A 12,482-nucleotide genomic window follows, 5' to 3' on the forward strand; every position below is an offset into this window, starting at 1 on the left:
AATAATAATTTAATATTAAATATTAAATTAATCAAACACCTAATTCATACATGAATCTTATTCATGTAATTCAATATTTAAATATTCTAATCTCTCTGATTTCGTTCAATTTCAACAAAATTAAACGTTTTAATTGTACCTAATAAATTAATCAAACCCTAAAATGAATTTGAACTAAACGTTTCAAATTCAAAACCCTAATTTCAAATTTGAACATTTCAAATCCGCTCAAACTATAGCTCGATAGTTACACTCTCCTCACTGTAGATATATTTCTGTTCACTTTAACCATAATCAGTAAGTTGATCCTTCACAGGTCGTTCACATTTACAGCTGGGTCAAAATTACCATTTTACCCCTATAAATATATCTTACTCCTTAAGCTCCCACTGATCCTCTATTGAACAATTGGTTTATAGTTCAATTAATAAACCATGACCCTCTCGATCATGAGAGGGTGGGGCCTCATTGTCCAAGTCCAAGAATCAGTACTTAAGAGAACCTATCTACTAACCCTAAGTCGGGTAATAGTGAATTCCATCTTACAAGACTATGTCCCCAGTTATCTATCCTGTCTTATCCTCAAAATAGAAGGCTTATTGAGCAGTGTTGTTGGACTACTTTCACCTATGAAGATCAAAGGACAATCCCAAATAAACAGGAGTTCATAATTAGCTCAGGATTAAGATCGAGTTACCCTAAGTGATCGAATTTGAAATAGTCAGTTTTAACAGTAAATGGTCGTTATAAAGAAAAGTGACTATTTCGAGTTCGATCTTATGCAAGCATCCTTTGCATAGGATACCTCCACTTACATGTCTCCACATGAATGATTTTGGGATCAAATCATTTGTATCAATATACAAAATGGGTCGCATCTAATAGTGTCACCAAGATGAGGTACGTATCTCATCCATATACTTATAGATCATTTTGGTTATATACTAAAACTTAATCCACTTTTATGTCTCCACATAAAATTAAAGTATTCATATTATAGCCATGGATTCGTTTATTGTATTTTTACAATAGAATGTAATATTAATAACATTTTATTGAATGAATATTCAATAATACTTTTATTGATAAATAGAATATGTTTCAACATTTACGAACTGCAAGTTTTAGGACATTCCCAACAATCTTCCACTTGGACTAATACTCCAGTGAGTTACAAATATACAAATATATAATGTTTATAATGTTGAAAAAATAGAGAGAAAATACAATAAATAGGGCATCAATATACCTTTCACATTCTCTCACTTGCCCTAGATTATGAAACTCGTAGTCCTAGTCTGACTAGGTAGCCCTTGAATACTTTAGCTGAGAGGGCCTTCGTAAATGTATCAGCAAGATTATCTTCAAAGGCTACCTCGATGATTATCACGTCTCCTTGGTGTACTATCTCTCTGATGAGATGGTACTTTCTCTCGATATGTTTTCCACGTTTGTGGTTTGTGGTTTCTTGGTTCCTTTGAGTTGGCAACTGCTCCACTGTTATCTTAATACAGGGTGATAGGCATATGCATATTTGGAACCACTTCTAAATCTGTCAAAAACTTGCTTACCCATATTGCTTATTTAGCTGCTTCACTTATAGCTATATATTCAACTTCCATCATGGAGTCAGCGACTAGCAATACAACTTTGTTTGATTTTTCTCCATACTATAGCTCCTCCGTTAAGAGTGAAAACTAATCCTGAAGTAGATTTCCTAGAATCTACATCAGTTTGAAAATCAGAATAGGTGTATCCCGTAAGGATCAAATCCTTAGGCCCATACACGAGCATATAGTGATGAACTCTAAATAGAGAACAGTGAGTGGAAGAGGATCGTTCCAAAATCCATTGAAAAATAACACAAAAAATTACAGTCTAACGAAAGAGATAATGCATAAAGAAGTAAATTATAGCATGCTTCTTTAATTAAACAAGGGATAGAGTATGAAAACCTTTGAAGAACTCTTTTTTCAAGTATTCCTCGATCAATCAGCAACACGTCCAAAGAAGAACTCGAATGCAACGATCAGAACAACCAAGAGCACGAACTGAAGAATTCTCGATCACTATCGAGTGCAACTCGATCCTCGACCCTCGAACAGAACAAGAACACCACCACAAGAGTTATCTTGGTATTCTTGGTGTGAGAATCCAAGAGTTGTCGGCTCTGTACGACTTTAGATAGAGGAATGAATGAGGGAGATGATTGAGTATAAGAAGTGGAAAGAAGTCTATCGTATAGACTTGATACTCGATCGTGTAGAAGAAGAAGCCAATTGTATAGATTTACTACTCGATCGTGTAGCAACAAGTAACTATCGTATAGTAAACTCGATAATTAATCTTGTATGCTCTCTATGCTATCGTTTAGTAAAACACTTTTACTCGATAGTCTTTCTGTGAGACCAATTCGAATGAAATACACTCGATGATTTGGAAAACTATTTTTCTTTTATCTCACAGTTACCACAAACTGCCAATAACCTCTTACTAAAGTCGGTTAATATGAAAAAGATAATTACTTACAATATAATTAATATATTATAAATATATATAATAACCNAATATATATAATAACCAACTAATCATATTATATTTATAACTTATAGTTTTAATATTTCATCATATGAAACATATAAACCATAGTTCTTTTTCTATTTTATGGTATTTAATATAAATCATATTTATATTAATTCCTCCAATGATAATGTATCAAATACATCATATCAATTATTTTACATATAATTGAATTAATTTAATTATAGTTACATATAATAAAATTCTCTCTCGTTAATTTGAACACTTCAAACTAATGCAAAATTTGATTCTCAACTTGAACTCATTGAGCTACCAAGGGGACCTTATGGACCTATAGCTTGAAGCTCCAACGGTATGTGAAAAACTGATTAAATTCTTTAATCACGAGATCCATCATCAGTTAACTATCGGGCATTCCACTAAAGACCGACAGTTGCACTCTTCGTACTACAGATATATTTCTGTGTCCATACAACCAATCAAGATGACCCTTCATAAATCGCTCCAGTTGGGTCAATTTACCGTTTTTCCTCTGTGGTTACATCTAACTGCTTAAGTACCACTGATTCTTCTAATGAATAATAAGTCATAGTCCTACTATGACTGAGTTCTCTCTTCCAAAGAGAGGGTGTGGCCACTATGTTTAAGACCCAGAATCAGCCCTTAAGAGAGCAATTTATCTACTTACCCAAGCTTCGTGAAAGGAGTGAATTCCATCTTGTGTAGCTGAGTTCCCAGCTCCCCAATCAGACGAATCCCCAAAATGATAGGCTTGTTGAGTTGGCAATCTAGCCACTCTCACCCATACAAATCAAAGGACCGCCCTCATGAGCAGATGTTCTCAACTCACTCAGGATTAAGGTCATGTCACCTATGGTCATCCTAGTGAAATGTAAGTCTCAATTATTAATGTCGTTATATAAAGAGACTAATCATTTCGTGGTCCGGTCTTATACAAACTCTTTGTATATGATACCCCCGCTAGCATGTCTTCACATAAATGGTCAGGATCAGACCATTTGTAGCACTTTATAACACTTGCAACATCTACAAAGCGGGTCGTATTCGTAGTGTCACTAGGATAAGGTAACCCTCCTTATCCATATACTACAGACCATTTAGGTTATTACTTAAGGCATGATCCACTTGTATGTCTCCACATACATGCTTCAGTTACATAAAATAACCTCGAATCTTAGGTTATTGGATTGAGTAAATGCTTATAAAATAACATTTATTTTATTAATAACAATATGTTCACAAATTGTTTACAAAGTACGAGACTACCAAGAGAATTAGGACACCAATCCCAACCATCTACCACTTGTCCTAAAGCCTAGGGAGACGAATGTACAATGAAGAAACACTACATAATACAATAAACTAGGGCATACTCTATACCCCAGTAACATCTCCCACTTGCCCTAGATAATGTGTCGCATATCCCTTAGACCTAGACTCTCCAAATGACCCTCGAACACTTTAATCGTGAGAGCCTTTGTAAACGGATCAGCAACGTTGTGCTTCGACGCGATCTTCGTGAACATCACATCACCGCGATGCACAATCTTCCGCATTAAATGATATTTCCATTCTATATGCTTGCCTCTTCGGTGACTCCGAGGTTCCTTAGAATTTTCCACAACCCCCTTGTTATCACAATAAAGTGTGATCGGCAAAGAAATATTTGGAACAACTTCCAAATCAGTAAAGAACTTCCTAAGCCAAACAACTTCTTTAGCAGCTTCACAAGCAGCTACGTATTCGGCTTCCATAGTGGAGTCTGTGATGCATTCCTGTTTGATGCTTCGCCAAACTATAGCCCCTCCATTCAAAGTGAACACTGACCCTGATGTCAATTTCTGAGAATCTCTATCAGTCTGAAAGTCAGAGTCTGTGTATCCTGTAAGGATCAAATCCTTATCTCCATACACGAGCATATAGTCCCTCATTCTTTGAAGATACTTGAGGATCGTTTTGATCGCTGTCTAGTGATCTAATCCTGTATTTGACTGATATCGACTGACAATCCCTACTGCATAACAAATATCAAGTCTAGTACATAATATTGCATACATAAGGCTACCAACAGCCGATGCATAGGGAATCCGTCTCATTTCCTCAACCTCTTAAGGTGTCTTAGGACACTATTCCTTAGACAAAACAATTTCATGCCTGAAAGGTAATAAACCCCTCTTGAAATTTTGCATCGAGTATTTGATCAACATCTTGTCAATGTAGATGCATGAGACAAGGCCAACCTTATGATCTGGATCCCTAGAACAAACTGCGTCTCTCCCAAATCTTTCATTTGGAATTGGACAGTTAGCCACTACTTACTGTTAGTCAGAAAACCTACATCATTCCCAATGAGTAGGATATCATCCACATACAGCACAAGGAAAGCTACTGAGCTGTTGATGATTTTCTTGTAAACACAAGGTATCAAAGCCATATGATTTCATCGCACTATCAAATCGTATGTTCCAAGATCTAGATGTTAGTTTCAGTCCATAAATGCACCTATTAAGCTTGCAAACATTTTGCTCTTGAGCTTGGTCAATGAATCCTTCTGGTTGACCTATGTAGATGGTCTCCTCAAGATTACCATTCAAAAAGTCAGTCTTGACGTCCATTTTCCATATCTCATAATCATAAAATGTGGCTATAGATAGGAGAATCTAGATAGACTTCAACATGACAACAAGTGAGAAAGTTTTTTCATAATCCACACCCTCAACCTGGGTATAACCTTTTGCCACAAGCCTAGTCTTAATGGTCTGTACCATCTACATCTCTTTTTCTCTTGTAGATCCATTTGCAACCTATAGGTCTTACCCCATCAGGTTGATCCACAAGCTCCGAGACAGAATTGAAGTACATAGACTCCATTTTCTGATTCATGGCTTTAATCCATTCATCTCTGTCAACATCTTCCATTGCTTGTTTATAAGAAAATGGATCCTCAAATCCATCATCAGATATGATCTTTTGGGCTTCTGTTAAACCCATGTAGCGTTCACGTAGGTTCACAACTCTCCTACTATGTTGAGGTAGTCTCAACTCTTGAGATGGTTGACGAATTGAACCTACATCAACAACTCTTGTTGATCTATTGGCCTATTCAACAACTCTTGTTGAACTCTCAATAGTCTCATTAGAAATCTTATTTAAAACAAGCTTACTCCGTGGCTTATGATCCCTTATGTGGTCTTCTTCCAAGAAGATATCATTTATCGATACAAACATCTTATTCTCACTTGGATCATAAAAGTATCCATCCTTCATTTCTTTAGGGTAACGTATAAATAGGAAAACTTTCGAACGAGGTTCCAACTTTTTAGGGTTAGCCACAAGTACGTGGGCTGAACATCCCCAATTTCTAAAGTGGCGTACTACCTTTACAACCTCTCCATAACTCAAAAGGCGTTTCAGAAACACTTTTTTGAAGGAACATTATTCAAAATGTAAACTGCAGTCTCTACTGTTGATAAGGAAATAATTGGCAATGATTAGAAGCTGGAACATTAAAAGGCTTACTTCTAAATTAAGCTTCCAAGTATGAAGAGTTGAAACCCTTCAAAATCAAAGCCACCAAAAGTCATAATGAATATAGAAATTCAGATTCATTCACATATTTAATATTAGATGTATCAATTTATGACAATGTATTTATATTTATGGAGGTTTATGTATGTAGTTGAAGAGTTTTTATTGAACCTAGTCAATTAAGTGAAAGGTTATATCCTTTCAAGTTGTCTTTTCAATTAGTATAAATACCTATATACTTTTGTCATTTGAAGAAACACTTGGAATTTAAATGAAATTTATTAGAGTTTATTCTCTCAAGCTTTTTGCTTTTTCTTTGTATTCTTGTGTTTAGAATACATGTATTAGAGTTTTCAATCTAGTTTGATCAATTAGATTATGGAGAGTTTGAAATCTTGAAGTTAGGAACAAGTTCTCCTTTCTTTTAGATCATCGATCAATCTTCCAAGCCAAATCTGTTTAGCTTTCTTAGGGTTGTTATCATTTTGTTTATTGGGGGTTTTCTTATTATCGTTGTAGGGGTTCACCTAGAATAAATGGAGGTTCTCATACGTGATTGAGGTAGTTCTCTTTGTCAACTACATATCCCCAAAATGAGTCTGGAAGATGAGCATAACTCATCATAGACCAAACCATGTCCAACAGGGTTCTATTTCTCTTTTCTGATACACTATTCTACTAAGGTGTACCTAGGGTTGAGAGTTGGGACGTGGTTCCATGTTCTATCATATAGTTCTGAGATTCTAAGTCCATATACTCTTCACCACGATCAAATCGTAGTGTTTTTATCTTTTTACCTAACAAGTTTTCAACTTCAGTCTTATACTCCTTGAACTTTTCAAGAGCGTCAGATTTATGTTGCATTAGGTATAAATACCCATATCTAGACTAATCATCTATGAAAGAGATGAAATATCCATACCCTCCTCGTGCTCTTACACTCATCGGACCACAGAGGTTTGAATGTATAATCTCAAAGGTTTCCTTGGCTCTATAACCTTTTCCAGTAAAAGGTTGTTTGGTCATTTTGCCTTCAAGGCAAGATTCACATACTGCAAAGAGTTTTCTTTTAAACCATTTAGAAGTCCACATTTTACCAACTTCTCAATCCTATTGAGATTGATGTGACCTAACCTTAGATGCCAAAAATGGGTGTTTTCCTTAGGAAAAACCCTTGGTCTTTTTAAAGTTGTTGCTATTTTGAACATTTCAGTATTAAGCAAGGTTTTTATGACTAACGGTCTTAGTACATACAAGTTATTTTCCATTGAACTGAAATCGATCTCCATATCATTCTTAAGAGTAAATACTTTATTCTCAAAAAAGGAGATGGAATAACTTTGTTTAATCAGACAAGAAACTTAAATTAAGTTCCTCTTGATATGAGGAACTACATAAACATTATCCAGTAACAAATAACATTTCTTGTCCAAAACTAACTTAAGCCTGCCTACAACAACAATTGAAACGACCTCACAAGTACCAACTCTAAGAGTCAACTCTATAACTTCCAACTTTTTCCAGAAACTAAATCCTTGATGGGAAGAACATACGTGGTTAGTAGCACCTAAATCAAGTATCCAGGCAGAATCATCATTTTCTACCAAACACGCCTCCAAGACAAATAAATCACATTTATCGTCCTCGACTTTCTTCCTTTTCTAGAGATTAGTGGGATCAGTATCAAAACCTATATAAGCTCCAAGTTGCATTTCAGAGGACATTCCTCGTCGATGAACTTCATCAGAGTTAGCAACAATTGCTTTCTCTTTTAGTCCCTTAATATTCAATAAGGACTGGAGATTATATTGGGAACTGACACCACTGGTTTCTTTGTCATCAACCCTTTTTGCTCAAAAATTGAGAACTTACGTTCAAACAATTCTTGCAACGAGTCCATGATCTCATGTGCAATGACCATGTTCTCAATCCTCTTGGCCAATGCATCAAGTATGCTAGCCAAGATGTGAAGTTGGGCTTTGAATTAGCTTTCATCCATACCTCATATGCATTACAAACAATTCGCGATGCATCAGGGTTTCGGACTTGAGGATATTCCTCAAACATGACAAAATAGAGGACGTTTACCATGAAATATGTTTTAATAGACTCTTTCCAACATATGTATTCGGTCCAAGAAGAAAAGGCAACTAACGAAAAATCAAACATTGACATGTTACTGAAAAAACAAATGTATTGATCCACATTAGATTTTAGCAATTACTCTTTAAAAAAAAATCCAATCATGTTTAACAAGATTTAAATGAATCCTATAACACATCTAGTTTTGCAATGATGCTTCAGTGGTTTAGGACAAAAGCCACCGAAGGATAATCAGGGATAAGTAAATAGATTGCTCCCTTAAGGGCAGATTCCGGGGATTGAACATAGTGGCCACAACTTTTCTTTGGAAGAGAAGACTTAGTCATTTTAGGACTATGATTTATGTTCATTAGAGGGATCAGTGATACTTAAGGAGACAGATGTAACTACAGGGGCATAACGGTTATTGGCCCAATTGTACTTACAAGCGATCTGTGAAGGGTTGTCACACTGCTGATTAGTTTAGATGGATACATAATATATCTGTAGTGAGGAGAGTTCAGTTGTCGGTCTTTAGTGGAGTGCCTGGCAGTTAACGAATGGTGGATCTTGTAACTAAAGAGTTTAATCAGTTATTCACATACCGTTGGAGCTTCGGATCTACAGGTCCATAAGGTCCCCTTGGTAACTTGGATTCATGTTGAAGGATCATGTTCTTGGTATTGATTTGAAATGTTCAAATTGACAAGAGGTATTTTGATTATATATGATATAATCGGTATGATGTATGAGATACATCTAGTGGAGGATTGATGTAAATGAGATTTACATTAAGTACCATAGAATAGAAAAAGTACTATGGTTTATATGTTTCATGAGATAAAAATTAAAACTATAGGTTATAAATATAGTATGATAAGTTGGTTTATATTTATAATAATATTAATTATTAAATAATTAATATTTTTTCTTTTAAATAACCAAATATAGTGGGTGGTTATTGATCATGATAACCGTGAGTTTAAAAGGAAATCGGTTTCCTATTTTGGAAAAAAAAAAGGTTTTTACAAAGTTTGAAAAGTTTTTTAGTTTTCTCTCCGGCGAAAAGAAACTCACGGAAGTCGTTAAGTAAATACAGATTTACTAAACGACAGCTGGACTAGGAAAACGATCGTGCAGGTGCTAGCTAAACGATCGTGCAGTGTTTACTAAACGATCACATAGCTTTGCTAGACGATCGCTAGCCTAAGGTAAACGATTGTGTAGAATCGACCGAGCTAAATGATAGAGCTAAACAATCGCATAGCTTTTTCTAGACGATCACATAGTTTTATCTAAACGATTGGGCATCGACCTATATGATAGGTCTTCGACTTCTCCCACTTGCCCAGTCGTGTACACGATCTGTTCTTTCCTTCGTTCGTCTGCCTCACACCAAGTTCAAATAGAGCCCACCCTCTGGATTCTCACACCGAGAATACCAAGGTTGTCTTGTTGGTGGTGTCAGACTCAACTCGACACCGTCGAGGTTCTTCGGAGGCCGTTCGTGGTGCTGCGGAGGCCGTTCGTTGTCGCAGAGGAATTCATGATCGAAGAGATCGTTGAGAACGAGTGCAAAGTGTTCGTGCTGTGTTCGTGCGGTGTTACGGTCGTGTAGATCGAGTGCTCGTGGTTGCTGTGATCGATCAGAGGGCGCATCGGAGCGTGGAGACGCTTCTACCTTTGTTAGTACAGTTTTGCCTTCTGTACATTTGATGTTCATGCTGTAATTTCTCTGTATATTTGCATAACTGTTTGTATTGAAGTCAACTGTAAATGATTTTTTGATTCATGATTTTAAGTTGGAATAATCTTGCTTCCGCTGCTCACGAAAATCGCGTTTCCAATTTCCTTCATCAGCAACTCGTTAATATTTCTGTTTAAAGCTTTTAAAAATGACCGATTACTTACAGTGGAAAGAATCGTGTGAAACGAATTTTGTGGCGAACGACCTCCATCCCACTACTCTCACAAAGAGGAGACAAGACAATAAATATGATTTATTAGTCTTGGAGACATGTCTGATAGAGAATGATAATTCTGTCTGGATCCTCGATTCAGGTTCTACCAATCATGTCTGTTCCTCTTACCAAAGATTCAGTTTCTGGAAAACGTTGCCATAGGGAGGATGGCTCTTCGAGTCGATACTGGCAAGGTTGTTTCAGCTATTGCTATAGGCAGGCTGAAGTTATTTGTTGACAAGAAACATTATCTGTTACTGGATAATGTTTTTGTATTTCCTCATATTAAGAGGAACTTAATCTCGGTTTCTTGTCTCATTGAACAATGCTACATCGTCTCCTTTTCTGAGAATAAAGTGTTTATTTTCAAGAATAGAATGGAGATTGGTTATGGTTCAATGGAAAATAACTTATATGTACTAAGGTCGTTAGTCAAAAAAGCCTTGTTTAACACTGAAATATTCAGTACGTCAACAACAGCTAAAAGACCAAAGGTTTCTCCAAAGGAAAACGCCCATCTTTGGCATCTTAGGTTAGGTCACATCAACCTCAATAGAATTGAGAATTTGGTGCAAAGTAGAATTCTAAAGAATTTAGAAGAAAACTCCTTGTCGATATGTGAATCATGCCTCGAAGGCAAGATGACCAAACAACCTTTTACTGGAAAAGGTTATAGAGTCAAGGAAGCCTTGGAACTTATACATTCAGACCTCTGTGGTCCGATGAATGTTAGAGCTCGAGGTGGGTATGAATATTTCATCTCTTTCATAGATGATTATTCAAGGTTTGGGTATCTTTTCCTAATGCAATGTAAGTCTGAAGCCCTTGACAAGTTCAAGGAGTATAAGGCTGAAGTTGAAAACTTGTTAGGTAAGAAGATAAAAACACTACGATCTGATCGTGATAGAAAGTATATGGACCTCCAATTCCAAAACTATATGATAGAACATGGGATTGCGTCCCAACTCTCGGCCCCTGGTACACCTCAGCAGAATGGTGTATCTGAAAGGAGAAACAAAACCTTGTTGGACATGGGTCGATCTATGATGAGTTATGCTCATCTTCCAGTCTCGTTTTAGGGTTATGCAGTGCAGACTACATGTTATATCCTGAACAACGTTCCCTCTAAAAGTGTTTCTAAAATACCTTTTAAGTTATGGAGAGACCATAAAGGTAGTTTACACCCCTTCAGATTTTAGGGTTGTCCGACACATGTGCTAGCGACTAACCCAAAGAAGTTGGAACCGTGTTCAAAGGTTTGCCTCTTTGTAGGCTACCTCAAGGAAACGAGAGGTGGATACTTCTATGATCCAAGTGAGAACAAAGTATTTGTTTCCACAAATGCTATCTTCTTGGAAGAAGACACATGAGGGATCATAAGTCACGAAGTAAGCTCGTTTTACGTGAGATCTCGAGTGAGACTGAGACTGCTGAGGGTTCAACAAGAGTTATTGAACAGGCCAACAGATTAACAAGAGTTGTTAAGGTTAGAACGTCTAGTTAACCAGCTCAAGAATTGAGACTGCCTCAACTTATTGGGAGGGTTATGAACCCACCGGATCGCTACATGGGTTTGACTGAAGCCAAAACGTCATTACGAATGATAGGGTCGATGATCCATTGTCTTTTAAGAAAGCAATGAAGGATGTTGACAAAGATGAATGGGTTAAGACTATGAACTAGAAACTGAAGTCTATGTACTTCAATAATGTCTGAGAGCTTGTTGATCCACCTAATGGGGTAAGACCTATTGGGTGTAAGTGTATTTATAAGCGAAAGAGAGGTGTAGATGAAAAGGTGCAAACCTTTAAGGCTAGACTAGTGGCAAAAGGTTATACCCAGGTCGAGGGATTTGACTATGAGGAAACTTTCTCACCTGTTGTCATGCTGAATTCTATCAGGATTCTCCTGTCCATAGCCACATTTTATGATTATGAAATATGGAAAATGGACGTCAAGACTGCCTTTCTTAATGGTAATCTTGAGAAGACAATTTATATCACTCAACCAGAGGGGTTCGTAGCTCTAGATCAAAAGCAAAGAGTTTGCAAGCTTAATCGGTCCATTTATGGACTGAAACAAGCATCTAGATCTTGGAACATCGGATTTGACACTGCTGTCAAATCATGTGGCTTTGACTAGAATGTTGATGAGCCTTGTATTTACAAGAAGATCATCAACAGTTCAGTAGCTTTCCTGGTACTGTATGTAGATGATATCCTACTCATTGGGAATAGTGTAGGGTATCTGACTGACATTAAGAAGTGGCTAGTTGCCCAGTTCCAAATGAAAGATTTAGGTGAGGCACAGTATATTCTAGGGATCCAGATTATTCAGGATCGTAAGAAC

Source organism: Benincasa hispida, chromosome 11 (genome assembly GCF_009727055.1).
Source record: "Benincasa hispida cultivar B227 chromosome 11, ASM972705v1, whole genome shotgun sequence".
Lineage (NCBI taxonomy): Eukaryota > Viridiplantae > Streptophyta > Magnoliopsida > Cucurbitales > Cucurbitaceae > Benincasa > Benincasa hispida.